This window comes from Bemisia tabaci, chromosome 2 (assembly GCF_918797505.1).
Source record: "Bemisia tabaci chromosome 2, PGI_BMITA_v3".
NCBI classification, from domain to species: domain Eukaryota; kingdom Metazoa; phylum Arthropoda; class Insecta; order Hemiptera; family Aleyrodidae; genus Bemisia; species Bemisia tabaci.
In genome coordinates, this window is record NC_092794.1 from 77,517,597 (window position 1) to 77,530,200 (window position 12,604).

Below are 12,604 nucleotides of genomic sequence, written 5' to 3' on the forward strand. Positions count from 1 at the left end.
TTCTGCTTCCTCCCCGCGTCGTTGGATAAACTGGTTCAGACGATCCCGCGCAAATCTTTCGTTCGCACGAGGAAGCTTACTCGCACAGACACTGAATTCGATATGGTTTGTCGGAAAGTTCCGTTCCCGTACGATTACGTTGACAATCCAGCCAAGTTGAACGAGACTCGTCCACCACCGCGAGAGGCTTTCTTCAATACCCTGACTCAAACGCACACCTCCAAAGAGGAATACCAACGGTTTCTCCAAGGGTGGAAAACTTTCAATCCCCGTAATCTCGGCGAGTATTCAGATTTCTACTTGCGACTCGACCTGTGCCTCCTCACCGATGTGTTCGAGGAGTTCCGACTCTTTGGGATGAAAAACTACGGTTTGGACTGTGCCAACTACTTAACGCTACCCGGTTTCGCTTTCGACGCCTTCTTAAAAATAACTAAAGCGAAAATCCAACTCTTCAATGATATGGATATGGTATTCATGATTATGAGCTCGATCCGAGGCGGGATAACACAGGTGGTGAAACGACACGCTCTCGCAAACAATCCTTTGATACCGGATCAATTTGATCCTAAAATACCACTGAGCTATATACAATACTTAGATGTGACGGCACTGTACGCCCATACCATGAGCAAGCATCTACCCTACGATAACTACACTTGGGTCCTGGAAGGAGAAGAGTTGCTAACTCTGACGAAAACTATTATCAACCATCCCGACGACGCTCCTTTCGGGTTCATACTCGATGTAGATATTGAATATCCAGAACACATCCACGACCTGCACAAGGACCTTCCGTTCTTGTGCAGGAACGAAATACCGCCATCGGGAGCGGGGAAATCGACTAACTATTGACGACTCTAGCTAATAAATACAAGTATGTTATCCACTATGTGATGTTGAAAGAAGCGCTCGGTCAAGGATTAAAACTCCTGCGCATCAACCGGGCCATCAAATTCTGTCAAGCTCCTTTCTTGGTACCCTTCATCGAGCTGAACGCCCGGTTGAGACGGGACGCTACGAATCCGTTCCATCAAACGCTCCTGAAACTATGCAGCAACGCTTGCTACGGAAAATTTATCGAGAACCCGTTGAAGCGAAAGAATATAAAATTGGGTACAAACAGTGAACAGATATTGAAAGCCATCTCATGGGTCGATTTCATAGATCGCACGATTTTCGACGAAGAGTTGGTAGCAATCCATTTACGGAGAACAGAGATCGTCATAGACAGACCAATCATAGTTGGTTTTTCAATCTTAGATCTGAGTAAAGTACACATGTATCAATTCCACTATAATCACATGCTTAAGAAGTACGATCCCGACCAAGTTCAACTTCTCTATATGGATACGGACTCGTTCATTTACGAGTTGACTACACCGAACGTCTACGATGATATGATGACAGATCTACACTTGTACAACACCTCCAACTTCCCAGAAGGTCATCAATGTCGCAGCGCGACGAACCGAAAAGTAATGGGAACTTTTAAAGATGAAACGGCGGGAAGACCCATTGTCGAGTTCGTCGCGCTGCGACCCAAGATGTACGCGTACCGCTTCGCCGACAACCAAATAGAAAAACGAGCAAAGGGAGTTTCATCCGCGGCTTAAAGATCAATAAACTTTGACAACTTTCTCACCATATTGCAAGATCCCGAATCCAGGATGAGCGCCCCGATGCGCAGGATCGAGGCGCGGAAACATAAACTTTACTCATTCGAAACTATAAAAAGAACTCTCTCCGGACTAGACGATAAACGTTAAATTTTAGTAGACGGTGTTAACACTGTTCCTTGGGGTCATCGTGACATCAACGATCTTTGCATGGTGGTTGAAAGTTGCGGAGCCGAGACCGAGTTGAGAAAAATCCTCGCTGTTAAACGACCTCGTATAAATAGTATAAATAATTCTGGAGAACCGTCAGTTAAGAAACCTCGAATTGGAAAATAGTAAAAAGTGTAACTAACGGAATGAGAAGACGATGGTTTGTCTCGATGTACAAGGTTTTTGGAGCCAAGGAAAATTCATCGTCAAAGAGTTTGGTCTTGTCGATATGGAGTGTACCGAAACTGAACTCTATTTATTCAAACCTCCGTTCCCGAGCAGCAATTTGAGCGCTAAAGACGTTGTGACAAACAACTGGTTAACACGCATTCATCATCATTTGGAATGGGAAAGCGGGTCTCTCGAGTACGATGAATTCACTTCAAAAATGAATCGCATCGGGAACCACTACGATGTCCTTTATGTTAAAGGTGAACAAAAACGAGATTTCATCAGTCGTTTCGTGCCGGAAAAATGTATCGTTGTAACTTTGGACACTAAAGATTGTCCGTCCTTGCGACTATTGGCTCGTTGGTCGACAGCATATACGTGTCCTTTAGTGCATCCATTCTGCGCTATGTCGAACGCATTCCGATTGTGTATGTGGTTGTCGGAATCCTCTTATCGGGAATATTTTAAAACTGAAATCATGCAAGAGCATCAGAAAATTATAGTGGCAGACGAACAAAGGAATCACCCCGATAATAATATAGGAGTGGAAAATAAGTCAGATTGAACGAACCGAAATATAGCAGAAGAAAAGTAAAATCATCCGTGCTTAATATAGCAGACAAATTGTTTCACTCGAAATGTAGCGGACGAAAAGTGAAATTATCCGTGCTTAATATAGCAGACGAATTGTCGAATCAACCCGACTTAATATATAGCACACGAAAAGTAGAATCACCCGCAGACGAATTTTCGAACCAAAATATAGCAGACGAAAAGTATCCGTGCTTATTATAGCACACAAATTGTCTCTCTCTCGAAATATATCAGACGGAAAGTGGAATCATCCGTGCCTTGAGAGAATTGACGACAGCCACCATAATGGACGTTTTCAACAATTCAATTTTGATTGTCAGCGCTAAAGAGCTGACTGAAAACGCTCGCTACAAGATGAACAAACTCATCAAAATGCCATCCAAGTACGGGATGACCGTTCCCGCTGATATCGTCTTCGAGAATCATCATCGTCTCCTCTTCCTACCTTCACACATTCCGGACCGTTTGACGGACGATGCAATTCAGGATATCAACGCTGGATCCTTCGATCTCATCTACGAAGGCCCGATCGGAAGAACGCGCTAATTCGCACTCGTTCAAAACGTTGCAACCTGATTTATATTGTATGTATTATTGTATTCTTTTCTGAATGATGTAATGTTTGAAAAAGATTGAAAAAATAAATATATATATTTTTTTTAAATTTTTGATTGGGATCAATCCAATTGCCTCACGGTTCCGTGCAGTAGTTCGTATGAATGCTTCACAGGCGTGATCAGGATCACCTGGGCTGTAGTGTTGGCTGGGAAATTCTCATTTACCACAACGGTTAACGTGATATCCACCGAAGCTGTTTTTAAATCTTCACCTTGAACGCATTTGATGAAAAAAATCGCGCGATCTTTGAAATTTTCAAACAACATAGCTGGCTCGCAGAGTTTCTCACCTTTCCAGTAGTCTCTCATAAAATCAGTGTAGTTCAGAGAGGCGTGATGATAATCCATACTTGGGAAATCGTAAATCGTATCAACTTGAGGAAACCGACGCTCACCGATTTGAACGCTGACCGAGCGCACATTTACATGGTCAAAATGAGAGGAATCCTTCAGGTGATTGTCCCGTCGATCCGTTTGAAATACCAACACCACGAATTTGGGCTTGTGCCTGCTGGTTGTTCTTACGCTCCATTTGAACGTCTTTGTCGGAAAAATCCCCGGGATGTTGTGCGATTCCCAATTCATGTATCCGAAACTCATCTTATCGTTCTTCTTCATCTTGAGCAAGATTTGTTTTTCCAGTTCCAACGTGAATTTGACGACGGGAATCTCCCAATAGATTTCGATTATTTTAAATTTGATGGTGTAACCGTCCGCGGTCGCCGCGTCGGTGATATAATATGCGCTCTTATCCGTACCACTGCGCACTAGGATCAACTCCTCGAGCATCTGACTAGAACGTCTTTGAAATGTACTGCGAATCCGCTGAGTGAAGACAACGGTACGATAGCGGAGAAAGTTTGATTCGTCGTTGTATGATCCCATTCGGTCCATGAATTAGTGATGTCACAAAACCCGGCAGTTCCGAGTTCCGCGGTTTCCGCTCTAGTGTATGAGAGATAATTTTTCACAGTCGATGTCACTCCGACCGACTGCATGCTATCGACTTCCGTCCCGTTCACTTCATACTGCATACGGTCGAACATGTACTGGATATAATTGTTAACCAACTTGAATGGAGGTTTCGTAGCATCTGCGGCGGCTCCAGGATTTTTCTCGAGTTTCATTTCTACACGCATGAAGATCCTCGAATCTTGAGGCACGATGATCAGGCCGTGGGTATCGGGGGTGAACCGGATCGAATCGTTGTTTCCACGCCGTTCGTCGACCGGACCGAAACGGATGTATTCGTATTCGATGATCTCGTGTCGCCGAGCTTCCATCTCGTTCTTATTTCGGATTTTTCACCACGAATCCGAGTTGTGTGAGAGCCCTCTTGGAATATTCGGTCAAAGTTTTCCTCTGCTTCTGCTGCTGCTGTTGACAACTAGTCCGTGGATTATCAATACTATTATATGCAAGAGAATATAGGAACGTATCGTTGTCGTCGTTCTGGATCCTTCGTTTACCCATAAGTTAGCGGTCTCACGTGCAGTCGCAATGTCACTTCTTCACCACCGAAATTGATCGCTCTTCCTTGTTGGTCTACTATATTAACGAGCAAACGTTGGATCTTATCACCCAAGACGGGGTAGTAATAAATCGTCGACAGTTGGTCTACCATTTTGAATCCTGGTTCGATATCGGGAGCAAACGCATAAATGTGATGTCCGCGTACACCGTTCACGTATCCACCGTCGGCGATGATGCAGTCGATGCATATCATGTTTACGGGCGAGATGTTGACGCGATATTCAACTTCGTACCATTCGTCCGATGCCAAAAGACGCTTTCCGAATCTGAGCACCTAACGTAAAGTGCCGGGTCTGCTGAAATCGATCCAGTACTTGGATTTGATGCTTACTTTAAGCGTAGCGTTCGCTTTGAGTTTGATAGCTTCCGCTCCGCCAAGATCTCCCTGCAAGTATTCTTGTATACCCTCGATCTCGTAGGCTCCGATCGGGAACGAAATTCCCGAGTAATTCTCCTCGCGGCTCTCGAAGAAGAAAAGCAGTATGTTCGTTTTGTCGATGTTCGGGATGGAATAATAAGTTAAAAAACCCGTCAGACCGATCTCGCAAGGTCCGAACAACTCGAGAGGTCTAGGCAGTGCAAACTCGAGAACGTTGCTCCTCCCCGTCAACATGAACGTGTGACATCTTTTCTGTGTTTCCATATTTGGTTTCGAATACCATATATTCCTGGTTTTTACGAGCCATTCTAAACACCGTTCCCCGCAGACGCTCGAGTTGAAATTTTGTTCACTATCAGAATTGTATCCTATTGTTGTCGTCGTCGTCGTCGTTGAGCTACCGCGTGAGCGTAAAATGTATCGCGTAATTTCAACGGGTGGTGGTAGATCACCGAAGCTGTCGTAGTACAATGCGTTACCGCTCTTAGAAATCCGGTATGCTGTCCAATGTATACCGGGTCCATCACTTCGGTCCAGATTGATAATACCGCACTCGGTACGTTTGGGTTTTTCGATCGCCAATTCATCGATCATGAACACACCGCGGAAATGCGGGATTCGTAATTGTTCTATCGCAGCGATTCTCAACTCAACGTCCGTCATCGTTCGGCGCGGTAGCTCACGGATAAGTTTAAATTCTTACGGTAAGGTCTCAAGTAAAGTCCGTAACCTTTACGGTACGGTCGCAAGTACAATCCTTCACCGAGGTGTACATTCTTCTTCAAAGATCCGTCCATGACCGTCTTGATCATTTTCGCTACCGGTGTGATTGTTCGCGCGGCCAGACCGATACTCGTCAGGAGATTCTTGACTCCGGCACCCGTCTTCGGGATAGCCAAGGTTCGCTCCGCCGATTTCTTCTTCATCTTCTTCTTCGACGCTCCGGCACCCGTCTTTGGGAGAGCCAAGATTCGCGCGATCGTCCGCTCCGCCGGTTTCGTCTTCTTCAACGCTATCTTTTTCTTCTTCTTCTTCTTAGGTTTCGGTTTTTTCGCTGGCACTGTCTTGTTTAGTCCAATTCCGAGTTTGGCTTTCAGTTTCACAGCGTTCGTTACGGCGTATGCTGCCGCTCTTTCACCCAACGATGAGTCGGACGCTTTCACACGTTCCCAAGCTCTGTCCGCAAGTATGAGATTGGCTTTGTTCCTAAGACATTTCCGAGCCCATATCGACTTGTAAATGTTTCGGTGACTTTCCGGCTGCTTTTAGAACGCGTTGCATGGCATGAGTGACATACGTGGCCGTTTTCGATTTGAGCGGTTCGGCCCACGCCTTTTTCGAGCACGCGTCGATGACTGTGAGGAGATATCTGTATCCTTTGTTGACCGAGGCGTACGGTTGCATCTCGACGAGATCGGCTTGCCATATCGAACAAATCGAACAATCCGAGAATCCGTACTTGACGACGCGGATAGTTTCGTCGTGCAGGTTTATGTAGCTCCTCGACGATCCCACGTTTTTCTGCCGACATGAGAACTACCGTCGACGTCATCGTCGTCCGCTCTCTCGATTCAAATGCTGTTTCGATGCTACTATTTTAGCCAGACGATTGTGAGATTGCTGAAGTTGGTGGATATGCTCCAGACAGTGTTGACCTAATTTCATGGCTTCCTTCTACTTCCGTTCGGACCATTGTTTGTTCTCTGCATCCTCTCGCTCTTCGGGAGATTCGGGATCTCTGAAAATAGGATCAATCAATTGGAGGTTGTGAATCGAGCGAAAGGAAAAAAGTGTTGCGATGAGTCACACCGGAACAAACGGCTTCGTCAAGTGCTAGATCCCGAAAGCGATGAGGATGCAGTGAACAAACAATGGTCCGAACGGAAGTGGAAGGAAGCCGTGCAATTAGGTCAACACTGTCTGGAGCATATCCACCAACTTCAGCAATCTTACAATCGTCTGGCTAAAATAGTAGCATCGAAACAGCATTTGAATCGAGAGAGCGGACGACGACGACGTCGACGGTAAATATCATGTCGGCAGAAAAACGTGGGATCGTAGAGGAGTTTTATAAACCTGCAAGACGAAACTATCCGCGTCGTAAAGTACGGATTCTCGAATTGTTCAATTTTTGGCAAGCCGATCTCGTCGAGATGCAACCGTACGCCTCGGTCAACGAAGGATACAGATATCTCCTACCCGTCATCGATGCGTGCTCGAAAAAGGCGTGGGCCGATCTGCGCAAATCGAAAACGGCCACGGATGTCACTCATGCCATGCAACGCGTTCTCAAAGCAGTCGGAAAGTCATCGAAACATTTACAAGTCGATACAGGCTAGGAATTCTACAACTCCAAATGTCAAGCACTGATGGAGCGTCACAAGATCAATATGTACAGCTCGTACTCGACAACCAAAGCCTCTATTGTCGAGCGATTCAACCGAACGCTCAAAACGAAGATGAGAAAAGAGTTCAGCGCGTAAGGATCGTACAAGAGGGTAGATCTATTACCGAAACTCATCCGTGAATATAAAGGGAGCATTCATCGCACCATCGGGATGAAACCAATTGATGTCACCGAAAAGGATGTACCGATGATCCTGCAAAAGCTTCGTGGGCCGCCGCTGAGTGAAACCGAAAAGAGACGTCTGGCCTGACGAAACCTGAAAGTCGGTGATCACTTCCGAATCTCGAGACTCAAAGCCATGTTCGAGAAAGGATACACACCGAATTGGAGCACGGAAATTTTCAAGATTGTCAGCGTCAATCCGACCGTTCCGATCACGAACGATCTGAAAGACGCGCAGGATACGATCACCAAAGGAAAATTCTACCGCGAAGAACTCCAACCCACCAACTATAAGGATACGTTCCTGGTGGAGAAAATTCTGCGTCGCAAGAAAAACCAGGTCTTTGTCAAATGGTTGGGTCTGGACGCGAGTCACAACAGTTGGATCGACAGTCAGGATTTCGTATAAATAGTATGCATTCTCTTCTCAGTATCGCAAGGAAGAAATCATGAACGATCAAATAATTCTCAGCACTTTCATCATCATCGTAACCGTCGTTGGAGTGAATTCCACAACGGTGGCGGAAAAGTTATCCAAAGCAAACATCACAATGTGCCCTGTCTATCCGGAAATGAAATGCGCACCCTCTACCTTGACGGACGTTCTTCTATTCATCTTGAGTTTACTGGCGCTTATTTGCTCCGCTCCGTATCTGTACTCCAAGTACCTATCATCCGACTGCAAGTTCCGTTTCATAAGGATGGCCCGTAAAAATAACAATCGGAAAGTCGATGACATAAGTGTTGATTTAAAGTTCGGAGAAGGAGAAGGGATCGATGTTTGTGGTTGACAACCCTAACGTTTTTTAAACGCGTATGTTTGCTGAACGCGGAAGTTTTCTGAACGCGGACGTTTCCTAAACGCGGACGTTTTCTGAACGCGGACGTTTTCTAAACGCGTACGTTTCTGGAACGCGGACGTTTTCTAAACGCGTACGTTTCTGGAACGCGTACGTTTTCTAAACGCGCACGTTTCTCGAACGCGTGCGTTTTCTAATCGCGAACTGTTATTAACTGTAACAGTAAATTTCCACCAAAGAAAAAAAATTGTTTTTGATTCATCAAACTGAACATTGCAATAACCGATCCCAGTTGCTCAACCCAAAAAAAAAAACAATTGAAATTCCCGAATCAGACCAAACTCTCCAGTCTCCGATACCAGGCCCATACTGTCAGATATGGTCTATCGTGGATGCCGCTGAAAATTTTACAAGTCCGAAATCTAAAACAAAAAGTCGCATCAAAATTCGGTCCGTACAGTTTTCCGATCTTCGATAGTGTAACAGAATCGCATCGGTCCGCGGCGGATCGGAGGACGGTAATTTTCTGAAAATTGTTCAATTTCCCGAATCAGACCCTACTCTCCAGTCTCCGATCCCAGGTCCTTACTGTAAGATACTGTCTTTCGAAGCCGAAAATTTTTATAAGTCCGGAAATCCGATTTTTTGCACAATCTGACAACATTGTATATAAAAATTAACTAATTTCTTGCACCATCGGGCAACACTGTAAAATTCGATGTTGCAAAATTTCACCCATAAATAAATCATTTATTTAAGTGCACCGCCCAGCAACGCTGTTGCATAACCGCCATCTTGAAGAATACACCATTGCAAAACCTGCCTATTGAAGGGGCTACATTACACCATTACATAACCCGCATATTGAAGGGGCAACATGCAGTACTTTCGTTTTACAGCGTTGCCCTATTGAATAATAATCACCATACAACACTGTAATTTAATTCGTATTTTTCTGCACAATTTGGCTAAAAACTTTTGGCCTAAGATTCCCATTTTCATACTACTAGCCTCTCGTCCCTCCCAGACTCAACTGTTGCCAGATAAATTGCATTTCCAGCACTTTTCCCGGTTCAAACCTATGTAAAATATTCACATTTATCGCACAATCTTGCAACCCTGCCGGACTCGAATACAAGGTGGAGCTTCATTAAGAGGAATCCTTCGACGTTTACATTAATGATTATTTTAAATTTTTCCTCCCAAAAATAATGTTTTTAGATTCAAACCGATTGAAAGATGGGCTAAGGCGAAGTGTTTCAAACCTAGAGCCTGTTAAAATTGTTTAAATTTGGGAGTTGTAAAATTTTAAAATACATGAGAGTTGTTTTATTTCTTTTTTTCACTACTTCAAGTACCATACAAGTGGTAATCCTGGTGAAAAAAATGGTGGTGGTATTAAAATTTCAAAATCCATAGACCACTTAATTATAAGTTGGTCACATAATTAGAAATAATAATGAAGTCAAATCATAAAATACTGCACAAGCACATTACCTACTGAGTCACTACCCTGAGTTTAGGAATGATCTGGTGATATTACAAGTGTGCAAAATCACAGCTTCCTGACTTCGGGTGTGTACGTTTCACTTAAGTGGAGCTGCTTCAGATGTCTTAGGAAAGAATAAGTAGTGATCCCCGTACCCGAGTAGCATTTCTCAACAGAAAAATTGTTATACATTGTGATTTTATCGGCGATAAAATCGCCAGGATCATCAACATCTGAGCTATTATCCCCAATCTTATCGCGATAAAATCGCGCTTTTATCGCCTGACAATTTATAACGATATTTTCAAAATAAAAATCGCGATAGATGGCGATTTTATCTCGATTTTATCGACGAAAATTGATCAAGATTTTATCGAACAAAAAATTGCGATTTGTAGCGATTTAATCGCCATACATCGCAATTTTAAATGCAATAATATCTCGATACATTGCCACCGATATAATCGCGATAACCAACCGATAAAATCGCGATCACTGCTTCTTGGGTAACGGAAATTATAAATGGTACGATGATTACTTCTTTCAGCTTCCACAGACACTGTATTTCAGTTTCTAAGGACAGATACTTTTCGATCTTATCCCTATACTTGGCACCTACATTGGCATCAGCAGGGACTGAGATATCTTTTAGAGGCACAATGTAAAGGTCCATTTTTTGTCACATTTCGTTCGAAAGATGTACTGAGCCGATTATCATGGTTTTTGCGGCTGCTAATGGGAGATAGTCCCTGGTTAATTCCGCTAATTTTAAATCGGTCACAAATTAGAGGGCGCGGAGCACCCTTCCGGGTATCGGCCGCCTAGCAGCCACGGGACATCCCCAACAGTATCGATAGATGTAGCCTCGACCCTGTTTTTTGTGTGCTTACTTTATTCTGTTTCGGGCTACTAAAATAATTCTCTTATTATTGTGCATTGGGGTTCATCGTGCTTTCATCATTGCTACATAATTCTCTGGATTGGATCAGCGATTCGGTTTGTTTTCCAGGCAATTTTTTTTTTTCATTAATGCGATGGTTTGTAGTTGGTGCAATATATCTGGCCTTGACCCTAGAGTGCCTTTATAGACAGAGTATGGCCATTCGTATCTTTTTACTACAGGAAAACTGTTCCGCGTTTTGATTGGTCGACGAGTTTTTAGGCTTCATGATGCTCTTAGGGCCGTAAATAATCAAACAAGATGGCGGCTCACCGTAACATCGATAAGAAGATAAATTTGAAAAAAATTTCAATTATACGGCAGTAATAATTTAAACTAGCATATCTACGAATAACACACAAAAAACACATGAAAACATTGTTAAATCGCCTTTCACCTTTATCATAGGAGGATGTAAGATGTGCATAACCTCAATCTTGCTTGCTGATAACGGCCATCTTGTTTGTATATTTACGGCCGTAAGAACATCGTGTTAGCCTATTTTCACGCGACCAATGAAAAACCGGAACAGAAATGGCCATACTCTGTCTATAAAGGTATTCTACTTGACCCTGGTTTTTAAGTGATTACTTTGTTTTGTATCGGGCTACTGAAATTGTTCACTCGATATTTATAACTACTTATTTATTATTGTTTACAGACATTCATTTATACCCACATACCCCCTCACCCACAAACACCCACCCTCACACACACTCACACACACACACGCGCGCGCGCACCCTCGCACCAACCCTCACACCCTCACATACACACTTCTGAATCCGAACGAAATCGTAATCACGATCCATGATCGATGCTCACTACACGATCTTAGGTCCCGGTCTGACATCACGGAGAAAGCAATATTAGGTGTATTTATTAGTGTGCAGTGGTGAAAATGCCCTGACGGGAATAAGTACAAATAAAAATAAATATAAATGAAAATAAATACAGCTGAAAACAAGTTGATATTATACCTGCTAAAGGAAATATGTTAAACGAAGAAGCTCATCCAAAATGTGACAGCTTTAATATTTGAGATATGAAAACATTATCAACGGGTGTCCTGATAAAGTTATCAACGGTTGTCGCGATGGCATCATTAATTAACTGGTGCCTCAGTTATCAACTCATGTCAGTTGACGTCATCAATAGGTGCCCCGATGACGACATGAAGTAATCCCACTATGACGGGGTGCCTTAATGACGTCAGTAACGGACACCCCGATTATGTCATTAACAGACGCCTCGATTACGTCGTTAGCCGGGAACAACCGGAAATAACCGAATGAAGTCCAGAAGCAACAGGTGATTTGCGCTGCCATTAGGGGGAGGGGAAGCGGTTAGAGAAATTGCAGGTGGTCTGACGTCGGTGACTTCGATGGTATAACGAATAGGTTGTGAGACGAAAGCACCTTTCACACGAGCAGCCCCGACTGTAAAGTCTGATAGTGTGCGCATGCACAGAGACTGCACGGCTGGCGGCGGTGGGCCAATGTTGACTGTCCATTTAGCCAGCGAATGTCATCGACTGAGGAAATAAAAGGGTCAGGTTCGCTTTCTCACCAGGTCCCGAATTTTAATTCGAATTTCCTGTTGGTACTTAGTTGAAGAAGGTATCAAAAAACACATCACACGATTTCATTGATTTTCGTGACTGTTCTTGTTTACTTTTTCTTC

General features: G+C 43.8%; 2 protein-coding genes across 3 annotated transcripts in view; one reads left to right on the top strand and one right to left on the bottom strand.

Moving 5' to 3' along the window:
• The window catches only part of Nep1 (M13 family metallopeptidase neprilysin 1), a 150,480-nt gene that overhangs the window by 134,589 nt on the left and 3,287 nt on the right, over positions 1-12,604 (bottom strand). The window lies entirely within an intron of this gene.
• Positions 1-12,604, top strand: part of LOC140223884 (uncharacterized) — a 526,084-nt gene that overhangs the window by 69,412 nt on the left and 444,068 nt on the right. The window lies entirely within an intron of this gene.